This window comes from Peromyscus maniculatus, chromosome 6, assembly GCF_049852395.1.
Source record: "Peromyscus maniculatus bairdii isolate BWxNUB_F1_BW_parent chromosome 6, HU_Pman_BW_mat_3.1, whole genome shotgun sequence".
Classification (NCBI taxonomy): Eukaryota; Metazoa; Chordata; class Mammalia; order Rodentia; family Cricetidae; genus Peromyscus; species Peromyscus maniculatus.
The window spans coordinates 139,032,747-139,045,024 of NC_134857.1; the positions used below are offsets into that span (position 1 = coordinate 139,032,747).

Genomic DNA, 12,278 nt, shown 5'->3' on the forward strand with positions numbered 1-12,278 from the left:
AATTCCTCTTGTCAAAATTGTCGCCAATTATGCAAATGAAATTTGAAGGGTTCATTAGCTAAATGGTAATTGGGTAGCTTGCATCAAGGAATGGTATACGAAATTTCTATCAAGAAAAATCATTTCATTTTTACAATAACCTTTAAAAGGCTTCTCAGAAAATAATAAATATATCAGGATTTTAGAATTACAGATATTTAAATAATTTGTAATACTTTTCAGAGTTCCCTTCTGCCTTTGTTCATTTCTAGGCTGTTTCTTTGAATAGAATGCATGGTTTACAGTAAGAACAACAAAGACAAAGGACATTATTTCAAAGACACTGTCACCTTACATAAAATAAGCATGTTTTTGTTGAAAGAGGTTTATAAGTACTTCTCCAGTCATCTTGAGCAGATTTAAAATCGTTCCCAGTAGAGATCTAACTTGCATGGCTTGCCTTGTTTGTACAATGAATTTTCAGTGTTTTCTCCTCCTCAGTCTCAAGCAAAGTTTGTATTGATTGAATTGGAGTTTTCCCTTAAGTGTTTCTTAAAACTTATGACTGAAATCATCTGGAACCTATAGAACATTGTAATTTAAAGTGATTTTCAGAAAGGAGGTATTTATTAAATATGATTCTTTAAATTCTACAGTATAACAATCTCTGTCTTTAACTTGAGGGCACCTCAGTGTGATTGTTGATATGGTTATATTTTCTATTAACTTGGTATTGTGTATTTATTTTATTTTTTATTTTTCCATTTCTCTTCTTTCTAATTTAACATTGTGATTCTGTTATCTTTTTAGTGATAACTCAGACTAATCATTGCATTACAGTTTGTACTATAGATGTAGAGGTAGACAAATATGGTAACTCACTTCTCCATCATAAGGATCAGGAACATCACTCCTATAGGAAAAAAATAGATTAATAAGGGAAAGTAGTATCAATGAATGAATGAAATAATTAATTTTCTAGTAGTGGGGATTGAATTTTCAAACTCTGACATTGTTAGGCAAGTGCTCTGCCATCGTAATACATCCATAGTACATTGGGTTTTTTTTTTAATTATTTCTTTTATTCATTTTACATATCAACCACAATTCCTCCCCCCTCCCTTCCTCCAGCTCCACCCCTCTCTCCCAAACAACTCCAACCAATCCACAGAAAGGGTAAGGCCTCCCATGGGGAGTCAACAAGGCCTGGAACATTCAATTGAGGCAGGACCAAGCCCCAAGCCCTACTCCCATCAATGCTGAGCAATGCATGCCACCATATGGAATGGGTTTTAAAAAGTCAGCTCATGTTTCAGGGATAGTTCCTGGTCCCACTGCCAGGGTTCCAACAAACAGACCAGGCTACAAAACCGTCACCCACATGCAGAGGTCCCAGTTAGGTCCATGCAGGCTTCCCAGCTGTTGGTCTAGTGTCTGTGTGTGGTGGTATTGTGTTCCCCAAAATATTGTGCACCCTAATAAACTTATCTAGGGTCAAAGAACAGAACAGCCACTAGATACAGAGGCTAGAAAATGGTGGCACTCACACCTTTAATCCTAGCATTCCAGAGGCAGAAACCCCTCTGGATCTCTGTGAGTTCAAGGCCACATTGGAAACAGCCAGGCATGGTGACACATGCCTTTAATCCCAAGAAGTGAGCCTTTAATCCCAGGGAGTGATGGCAGATAGCAGAAAGGTATATAAGGCATGAAGACCAGGAACTAGAAGCATTTGGCTGGTTAAGCTTTTGGCTGGTTAAGCTTTTAGGCTTCTAGAAGCACAGTTCGGGGGAGAGGCATCCAGTCTGAGGAAACAGGATCAGCTGAGGAATTGGCAAGGTGAGGTAGCTGTGGCTTGTTCTGCTTCTCTGCTCTTCCAGCATTCACCCCAATAACTGGCCTCAGGTATGGTGGTATTTAATTTGTACTGAAATGTGATTTTAATTGTATGTTAATAAATAAAGTTGCCCTGGGGTCAGAGTTATTAGAGCCATAGCAAGAGCATGGTGGTTAGAAGAGCTAGGTAGATTTCTGTGTGTTCAGGGATACAGCCAGCATTGGAGACATACGCCTTTAAGACCTGGAGGGCGGTACTTACAGGCAGTGACGAGACAGTCATGTATTTGGGTTTACAACCAATGAGAAGGCAGAACAGAAAGACTATTTAAAGACAGACACACAGGAAGTAGCTCTCTTTCGGGGAAGCTAGGAGCACTGCAGGAGGTAAGATTTTAGCTCTGAGCTCTGACCTCTCGGCTTTCTCTTTCACATTGGTTCTGTGTTTCTTATTTTAATAAGACGGTTGGTTACATCTACACTCAGGTTTGTTTTTATTAATAAGACTTTCTAAGATTCCTGCTACATCTGTGAGCTCCCAGAAGTTCTAGTTAACTCTCTGTGTGGGTTTCCCCATCATGATCTTAATTAAACCCCCTTGCTCCTATAATCCCTCTTCCCTCTCTTCAACTGGACTCCCACAGCTTGGCCTGGTGCTTGGATGTGGAGAGACCCACAGAACTTTGTAAATGATTTTTGTTTTGAGACAAGATCTCACTAGGTTTCTAAGGTTGATCACGAACTTAGTCTGTAGGTTATGAAGACTTTGAACTTGTGATCTTGCCTCAGCCTTCTTCATAGCTGAGATTATAGGCCTGAATTACTAGATTTAATCATGTATTTATTTAATAGAAACTTCCATGACAAATGGAGTCCTTAGAAATCAAGGCACAAAGACTCTGGAAAACCAACTTCAAAGTTTATGTATGGAGAAAAAGAATAGAACGTCTTGTAGAGGGTACTAGAACATGAGGTGTGGTCCCATGGGTTTAGACTGAAAGGATACCAAGAAATACTATTGGCTCAGGTCTTGATTGGCTTCTCGCTGCATTGGGGAGTGTGGAAAGGATCCCTTGGAATGAGGGGCTTATATTCTGTCGGACATGGCAGACGAGACAGGTTGTTTATGTCATCTCCTACATGGAAAGGCGGAGAGGAGTTACAATGAGAGCTTTACTTTCTTCAAACTGCCCTAAGGAAGAACAATTCTGATCTTTACAAATCTCTTTAAGGAAGACAGGTATCCAGTATTAAGACAGAGAGACTTCATTTCTAAAATCTCCAGTGTCCTGTAGGTGAATGTATTCAGCATGCTAAATGTCATTTGGGTATAAATGAGCCCCAACAACACTTTTACCTTGTGATAGTACACTTCTTAAGGATGTCACTCCGTTCCATACATAGTGTAGATCCTTAGGATGATATACTTTTTAAAAGTAGACTTTATTTCTTAGAGTAGTTTTAAATTCATAGCAAAATCAGAAGGTATAAGTGCTTTCATAGAGTAAAACACACACACACACACACACACACACACACACACACACACACACACACACTGCCTCCTCTCAGCATCCAGATTGCTACACGTGTTACAACTGAAGGACCTTCAAGGACTTAAAAAAATTTACGGTGCTCTGGCGGCAGCCATCAGGTGAGCCAAGATGGGTGCATACAAATACATCCAGGAGCTATGGAGGAAGAAACAGTCGGATGTGATGAGCTTTCTCCTGAGAGTCCGCTGCTGGCAGTACCGCCAGCTATCAGCGCTGCACAGGGCTCCCCGCCCCACCTGGTGTGATAAAGAGCGAAGGCTGGGATACAAGGCCAAGCAAGGTTGTGTCATATACAGGATTCGTGTCCGCGGAGGTGGCCGCAAACGCCCAGTTCCTAAGAGTGCAACTTATGGCAAGCCTGTCCGTCATGGTGTTAACCAGCTAAAGTTTGCCCGAAGCCTTCAGTCTGTTGCTGAGGAGAGAACTGGACGCCAATGTGGGGCTTGAGAATCCTGAATTCTTACTGGGTTGACGAAGATTCCACATATAAATTTTTTGAGGCTATCCTCATTGATCCATTCCATAAAGCTATCAGAAGAAACCCTGACACCCAATGGATCACCAAACCAGTCCACAAGCACAGAGAGATGCGTGGGCTGACATCTGCTGGCCGCAAGAGCCATGGCCTTGGAAAGGGCCACAAGTTCCACCACACTATTGGTGGCTCTTGCCGTGCAGCCTGGAGAAGGTGCAATACTCTGCAGCTCCACTGTTACCGCCAATACACGTAATGTTTGTAAAATTCATACCCAATAAACAATTTAGGACCGTCAAAAAGAAAGAAAGGAAGAAAGAAAGAAAGGAAGGAAGGAAGGAAGGAAGGAAGGAAGGAAGGAAGGAAGGAAGGAAGGAAGGAAGGAAGAAAGAAAGAAAGAAAGAAAGAAAGAAAGAAAGAAAGAAAGAAAGAAAGAAAGAAAGAAAGAAAGAAAGAAAGAAAGAAATGTACCGTGATATGTATCTAGGAATATAATATAATGAAAACAGTAGTTTCATTTCCTCTTTGCTCTGCCTATGCCCCTTTCCTCTCTCTAACCTTTAGCAGTTGTATCTTTCCATTGTTGCTGTTTTCTTGCCTTTTCTAAAATGCCAGGGGGTTGAAATCACAAAGCCTGAAGCTTTTCCAAATCAGTTTCTCTGACTTCAATCTGTATTGAAGTTGTACCTACTCAGGTTTTTGTTATGGGTTGTCTGTTGAATGGCTTGGAAATTCATTTCTTTTTGATGCTGAATAATATGCTACTGTCTCCATTTATCATAGTTGAGCCATTTACGCATTCTTAGTTGCTTTGAAGTTTTAAATTCATGGTGGTTAAAATTGCTATAGACCAATTTTTGTGTGGACTTGAATTTCCAGATTCCTTGAGTAAACAAAGGAGAGTAGTTGCTGGGTTTCATGGTAAGAATACATTTAGTTCTATAAGAAGCTACCAGTCAAATTATCTACCAGAGTGATTACTATTTTGTATCCCATCATCAAGGAATGAGAATTTTTTTTCAAAATAACATTTTTATTGATTCTCTGGGAATTTTACATCATGCATCCTGATCATACTTAGTTCCCGGTCCTTCCATGCCCCTTATGATATGGATTAACAACATGCCCCCACGGTTGGGCATGGTTGCGCATGCCCGGTGGGACCTAGTCACTTCCACCTAGTCATTTCTGAGTCAAAATGGCTGACCAGGCTTTGCGTGGTTTTGTGAAGTGCACAGCACAACCATGTGATCTATGTGCATGTGTAGAATAGGCACATGGGCCTGTGTGTGCCAGCGCAGCCCAGCCTTTATAAGCCGGTGCCATGATTCCCCGTCCCCCTTCACTCACGTGTCTTTCCACAGACATGTGCATATCTGTCCCTCTCCCTTATCTTAATAAAACTCTTGTTAGTGGATTCTGTCATGTTTCGTGACTTTTCCTCACAGGATAAGGGCGCCCCCAAAACCAACAACTTACCCTGGTGATCTCCCACCCCAGAACAAAATGAAAATAAAAATGAGAAAAAAAATCCAAACTAACCCCCCCTCAAAAAAAAACCCCACCAAAAACCCAAGTCCAATTATTTTTGCTGACATGGTTCCCGATAATTGGTGTCTACAGAGAATGCTTTTTGTTTTTCTTTGTGGTCTTGAGGCCATGGGCTTCATTTATACTATAAAACTTATTAGATAATCCTTTTTAACATTTAGTTTATTTTGAAGAGACCAAAGCAGGAAAAACATTACATTTACCCACATGACTATCAGTCCAAGTGTTTGCTATTCATGTCTGGAGTTTCATTTTGTATTCTTCTGTTTTTTTTTTTTTGTAATGAGATTCTGATGACAATAAATTCTTCCACTTGCATATGTCTCAAAGTTATTTTCTATAACCTTGGCTTTTGAAATAAATTTCTTCTGGGTTGATATTGTAGGCTGACAAGGTCTTCAATATGTTGCTGTGTTTTCTCACTTGCATTATTTTAGAGGGGAATTTGTTGTTATTCTTAAATTTGTTCCATCTGAACTGTGACTTTCTTTCTTCAGCTGGTAAGATTTCTTCTTCCTTTCTTGTTTTGTATGACTTACCATGATGGGATGCTGTGGGATGTTCTGTATGGCAAATGTGTTGCTCTGATTGTTTAGTAAATAAAACATTGATTGGCCAATAGTCAGGCAGGAGGAAGTATAGGCGGGACAAGGAGGAGAAGAATTCTGGGAAGTGGAAGGCTGAGTCAGAGATACTGCCAGCCACCACCATGACAAGCCACATGTGAAGATGCCAGTAAGCCACGAGCCATGTGGTAAGGTATAGATTTATAGAAATGGGTTAATTTAAGATATAAGAACAGTTAGCAAGAAGCCTGCCACAGCCATACAGTTTGTAAGCAATATAAGTCTGTGTTTGCTTGATTGGGTCTGAGCGGCTGTGGGACTGGTGGGTGAGAGAGATTTGTCCTGACTGTGGGCCAGGCAAAAAAAACTCTAGCTACAATGGGCTTTGGTTCAGTTTTTCTTGTGGTCCTGATGTTTGGATCTTTAGTTGAGTCTTTTGCCGCAAAGGGCTTCTGCCCAGCTGCATGCTCAGTTACTGGCATTGTTCCACACATCACTGATACTCCTTTCATTTTAGTTTCCCCTTTCTCTCTTCCCATCTGTGGATACTTTCAAAATATCTTAAATATATTCATTTTCCTTGGCTGCATTCAATGCACTGTTTATATACAATGTCCTTTATCACATTGCATTTTCCATCTTCATAGTTCAACTTTGACCTTATTAATATCTTCTTTGTCTTCTTGTAACTTTTGTAGACATAGAATGAAGTTATAATAAATAATCTGATGTCCTTGTCTTCTAATTCAAAGACTTGCATCTTCATGGGGCCTTTTTAAAAAACTTTTTTTCCATTTATTATTTTTGTCTTTCACATCATGTAACTCAATCCCATTCATTTACCCATCCCTTTGTTTCTGCCCTCTGCTCTTGCAACCCCCTCAAAAGAAAAAAGGAAAACAGGAAAAATCTCATCATGGAAGCTATAGTGTGTGACTACACAGTAAACCCTTTAGTCCATATATCTTCATGTGCAAGTCGTTGTTCTGGTTTGATGTCTCTGGTTTCTGCCACACTATCATTGCTGGGTACCCACTGGGACTCCTCTTGGATATTCTGTTGTTGCCCTGTGTCCTGGAGATCCTACATCTTTGGGTCTGCAGGATCAGCCCCTTCAGGTGTTCCTGCAGATCATAGATGGGGTGGATGTTGGGGCAAGCCAGTTCCTAACCTTGGTTCTGGGCCTGGGTAATTGCAGGGTTGGTCAGCCCACCAGCTCTCCTCCACCCACTGCCTCCTGTCCTCAGCAGCAGGGTGAGCTCTCCAGCATTGTCCTGACTAGTTTACTCCTTAGAACTATGAGTAAGGGGCAGGGTCAGTTCTCCTGCTTTCAGGTACTCAGGGTCAGCACTCTCACACCTGAACCATCAGGGCCAACTCTACTGTATTGCCCAGGTGAGGTAAGGGGCCACTCTCCCAAGTGCTGTAGCTGATGAGGAGCAGGGACAGCTCTCCCACTCTTATGCCCTCAAAAGCAGCTTTCCCACCCATGATAGGCAGATAGAGACTTGGGGGCAGGCATCGCTCCCTACCACACATCACCATATGGCAGATGAGGAGCAGGGCCAGATCTCCCATGCTCATGTTCTCAGCCCAGGCCCAGTTCACCCACACACCTGTCAATAGGGTCAGCTCTGCTGTGCTGCCCAGGCGAGGAGCAGGGCCTGCCTTCTTAACTGCTATAGCTGCTTAGGGAAAGGGTGCTGAGGGGTGAGAGGTAATGGGGGGGGGGGTCTCTCCCCTACCCACACTGCCTTGTGACAGGAAAGTGCTCATACCCTAATATGTGTATGTGTGTATGAATCTCCATTTCAAGGCACCTGGATAGTCACTTTGACAGAACCTTCTGCCTCTGAGCTCCAGGTCCCCTCTTTAGCAATTGTTTTGGGTATCTGCCATTTGCAAATACCCTCCTTGAGCTACTTCCTAAGATAGAGTCAACCCCAAACAAAGTCTTAAAAGCAAGCAAGGAACAGATAGCTACCAGGCCATCTGTTAGAAGCCTGAACACCTCCCCCCTACCCCCGAACTAAGATAAAATGTCCTTTCTGAGACCACATGTCTCACAGGCCAAATGCCTACCAACTAGACAAACAAGCTTTGATTCTTGTGCAAATCAAGGCCTTCTCTCTCCCTCTCTCTCTCTCTCTCTCTCTCTCTCTCTCTCTCTCTCTCTCTCTCTCTCTCCCCCCCCCCCCCCCAGAGAGAGAGCCTCTTAGATCAAAGGGAGTTTCCCCTCAGCAGGTGTTTCAAGCTTTGATGCAGATTGACTAGCTATCAGTACTCTTCCCCTACCCTGTCAGGAAAAAAGTGACAGTTTTAACTTTTAGTGACTTACAGACTTTCCCTACCCTATCACCTGTAAGTTTACAGTTGAACACATTTATGATAGACTCGTATTGTCGTCACCTAACCACAATAAGTATATATTTCTAGCACACAAATACCATTTCTGATTTATTTCAACTACCAACTGACTCCACTCTTATCTCTCTCCTTTTAAGTTGCAAATAAAATTGCCAGGAAGCCTCTAGCAGGGACCCCTACAATCTTGTGCTGTATACAAAATGAGGTGTTGTTGCTGCTTGGGCTACTATATAGACAAGGGGGTAAAAATTGAGAGAACTAAGGATTGAGGGAACTAAGGATTGAGGGAACTAAGATTTGGGGGAATTAAGAGAATTGGAACTAGGGAAACTAAGAGAATTGGAACTAAGAGAACTAAGAGAGGGAATGAAAGGAACCAAGGAAATGAAGAGATTTGAGAGAGTTGAACTGGTGATTGAATGATGGTGACTGAGGAATAAACAAATTGACCTAAAGAGCTCTGAGCAACTGGATTCATTCCCACGCCTATGGTAGTATCTCTCCTGGACCTCTGGAATTGTGTAAATTTAAGGCTGGGCCCTTAAATATTATACAGAAGTAGGGACAGCTCTCCCATGCTCACAACTTTGGGGCTGGCTCACCCATACCTCCACCAACAGGGTCAGCTCTACTGTGCTGCCCAGACGAGGTTCAGGGCCTGCTCTTCTGAGTGCTGTAGCTGGCAAGGGGCACAGGCAGCTCTCCTGCTCTTATGACCTCAGGGCCATCTCTACCACTCACCTCAGCCATAGAGGGGTAAGGGCAAAGGGCATCTCTTTCTTACCCATGCTGTCATAAGGCAGATGAGTGGCAGGACCAGATCTTTCATCCTCACATTCTCGGGTGGCTCACCATGCTCCCATAAGCAGTCAGCTCTGCTGTGCTATCTAGACAATGTACAGGGCCTGCTTTGGGGAAGGTCGGCTCCCTTGCCAATGGCAGGCAGTAGGGGTAAGGGGAAGGACATCTTTCCCTCACTCCTACCACCACACCACAGATAAGGGGGGTGGTTCCAGCCATGCCTGTTTCATGACCTCAGGGCTGGCCAACCTATGCCCCTGTCTACAGGGTCAACTCTGCTGTGCTCCCCAGGCAAATGTGCACGGCACAAGTGCTGCAGCTAGTGAGGGGTTGAGTTAGGTACCCCACATGCTGCAAGTAGTGAAGGGTGGGAGGAGGAAAGCATCTTTCCCTCACCCATGTCACCATATAGCATAGGAGAGGAGCATGACCTGCTTTCCCATCCTTATGCCCCCAGGTCCAGCTCACCCATGCTCTATTGTGCTGTCCAGGTGAGGTGTAGGACCCTCTCTTCTGGGTGCTTCATTCAGTGAGGGGCAGGACAAGTTCTCCATAGTGTTGCAGCCAGTGAGGGGTGGGATCAACTCTGTACAGCCCTATCTATCCTCTTGGGCTTTGGTGGAATCAGGAACCATGGACATCAACAGAGATCATGGCTGCATCAAAACCATGAAGCAGACATGGTCAGCAGCAGCAGCCCAGGCCCAGACATCACCATGGCCCTTGGCGGTAATTAAGCCACCCACCTCAGCCCACTCCTCACTTCTTTCACCTCTTCAGATACGCCTCTGTGCACAGGACATGAACCATTATGTTTCTCTCTCTCCCATACCACAACATACATTGCTTACCATAATAGTTCTGGTCTGCCTGGCGCTGCAAAGTGCTGGATAGGCCCATGTTTTCTCCTCAGAGCTCAGGGCAGACTGCCCCAGGCCTGCTGTGGGTCTCTTTGTCCTACTCTGTCTATCATGGCCCTGGGTAGGACCATGTTTCCTCACCACAAAGAAGACATAATAGTGCCCAACTGCCAGAGGCGCCGGACTGGCTCCTGATTGGTGCAAAGGTGCTATTGGAGTCCTCTTGCAGGCTTGGGCTAGAACCCCAGGCTGCATTTGGCTGAATCCCACTGCCTCAGGCAGAGCTATTGCTGGAGTCCTCTCACAGGCCCGGCCTAGAAACCTGTATGGGACCTTTTAAACTTTCTGATTACTTTCTTTGTGGTTATATATTCTTCCTCCTATGGTATACCTGACAATATTGAGTTAGGATCCACACCCTGTCAATCTGAACTTGTTGAATGTTGGATCTTGCTTGACTCTTGAGTTCCTTTGTGGGCTCCATTTCTCTGAAAATTTGACCTTTTTGAACCTGAATACATGTTGTTTATGAATCTTTAAGAATGCTCCAAAGAGGGCTACTTTTTTTTAACTGCTGGAAAAACATCTTGATTTCTCTACTCAACACCCTGTAAATCTGTTCATCTGTTTCAAGTAGTGTAAAGACACTGTTTCAGCTTTGGACAAATGGAGCTGTAATTCTTTCCCCATCTCAAATTATTTCCTTAAAAGCAAGTTCTGATCACTATGCAGGCATAATGAACATAGTAAAAAAAAAATGCCTTTTAGACATCTAAAAATAGCTTAGATTTTTTTATATTTTTTCCTCCAAGGCTGCACCTGATAACCAGAACCCAGTGATATCACTCACTCAAGACAACATAACATAGGCCTAGAACCCTATGATGCCCATTAGACAGTATATAAGCAGAGACCAACGGCAATGTTCTGTTCTGCATATCTGAAGAGAGACCACCTTTATATGCCCTGTGGCTGAAGAGTCTCCCCTAGGATCCTCAAATCAGAAATTACTGTTAGAGACTGGATCTGACCTTCAGCTAAGATACATTAAACAGGTGAGCAGCCTTGGGGAAATAGGATTAGGACCATAGTTAGGAATTTAGAATGTGAACTTTGTGTGATGACACTCAGCATAATAAAATGTAACTCTTGTCATACCAACTGCCTGTGTACACCCTCTTTCTCAGAACAGCAGGTGAGTGCTAGAGAGTGATCCCCTTAGTTCTGAACAGTGATCTTCTCCCTTTTGTCCTCTGTCAGGCAAATTCATTTTCCTGGAATTCACTATCCACCTTCTCAATTGGAATCATCTAGCTTCTTCCTGGATTTTTATATCTGAGCTGCAGCCTGGAAACTGTCAGACCACTAACCCTGGGTTCCTGGGGCTAATATCACCTATTTCCTGTCTTAGGAAGCACCATATGTTGTTGTTACACTAATACGTTGGTACATCCAATTGCAGTGTCTTGCAAACTACAGACATCTGCCTCCTTTTTCAGTCTTGTCCCGCCCCCTTGCTGTTTAAGGCTTGTTTGATAATAAAAACTATAGTGCTCCATCACAGTAGACTTTAATTTAGATGTGAATATAGAATATGATTGTATTTCCACTAAAATGATCTATAGTTTTTATATGACACTGCAGTGTTGAAGATGCTATTACCTTGTCTTTATGGGTAACATGTGTTTCTCTCTTATAGAAAATGATGAAAGAGATTTACAAGGAGGTAGAAACTTTATACCTCCTTGAAAGAACAACGTTGTCACCTGTAAAGATAACTGGTGATAGAAAAAAAAACTAATGGGAGGCTAAAACTTGGATTTGCTATTGAAGAAACAGAGCCAGAAATGCAAAGGAGATGAACAGGAGGGTTGCCAAGTTATATTTGGATAGTAGCCATGTCTGGTAAGCTAAGTCTGATGACTAGAGCAAGCACTAAGCCAGACATAAAAATGTAGCACAGATATCAAGTCATGAAGAAAATGCAGAGACTGGCATAAGACTATTAAGTGAGAGAAGCAGATTTGTAAGAGAGAGTACATCTTCCAAAGTAAAAGAATTTAGGTATTTGGAAAGACAAGAGGAGCAAACTATTAGAATGAGTGGAAAGAATTTTACCTTAGAAGAAAGAAGGCTGAAGAGGAAGTGTTAGTGTACTTTGACTTGGTATAATACCAAAAGAATTCATATATACATAATATATATCATCCTGATATACATAATATATATTCTGATATACATCATCATATATATTCATATATATGTATATATATGTATAAAGAGAGAG

General features: G+C 42.6%; 1 pseudogene; it reads left to right on the forward strand.

The window, feature by feature from the left end:
* Positions 1-3,457: 3,457 nt before the first annotated feature.
* On the forward strand, positions 3,458-4,115 carry LOC102919865 (large ribosomal subunit protein eL15 pseudogene; annotated as a pseudogene).
* The last annotated feature ends 8,163 nt before the right edge of the window (positions 4,116-12,278 follow it).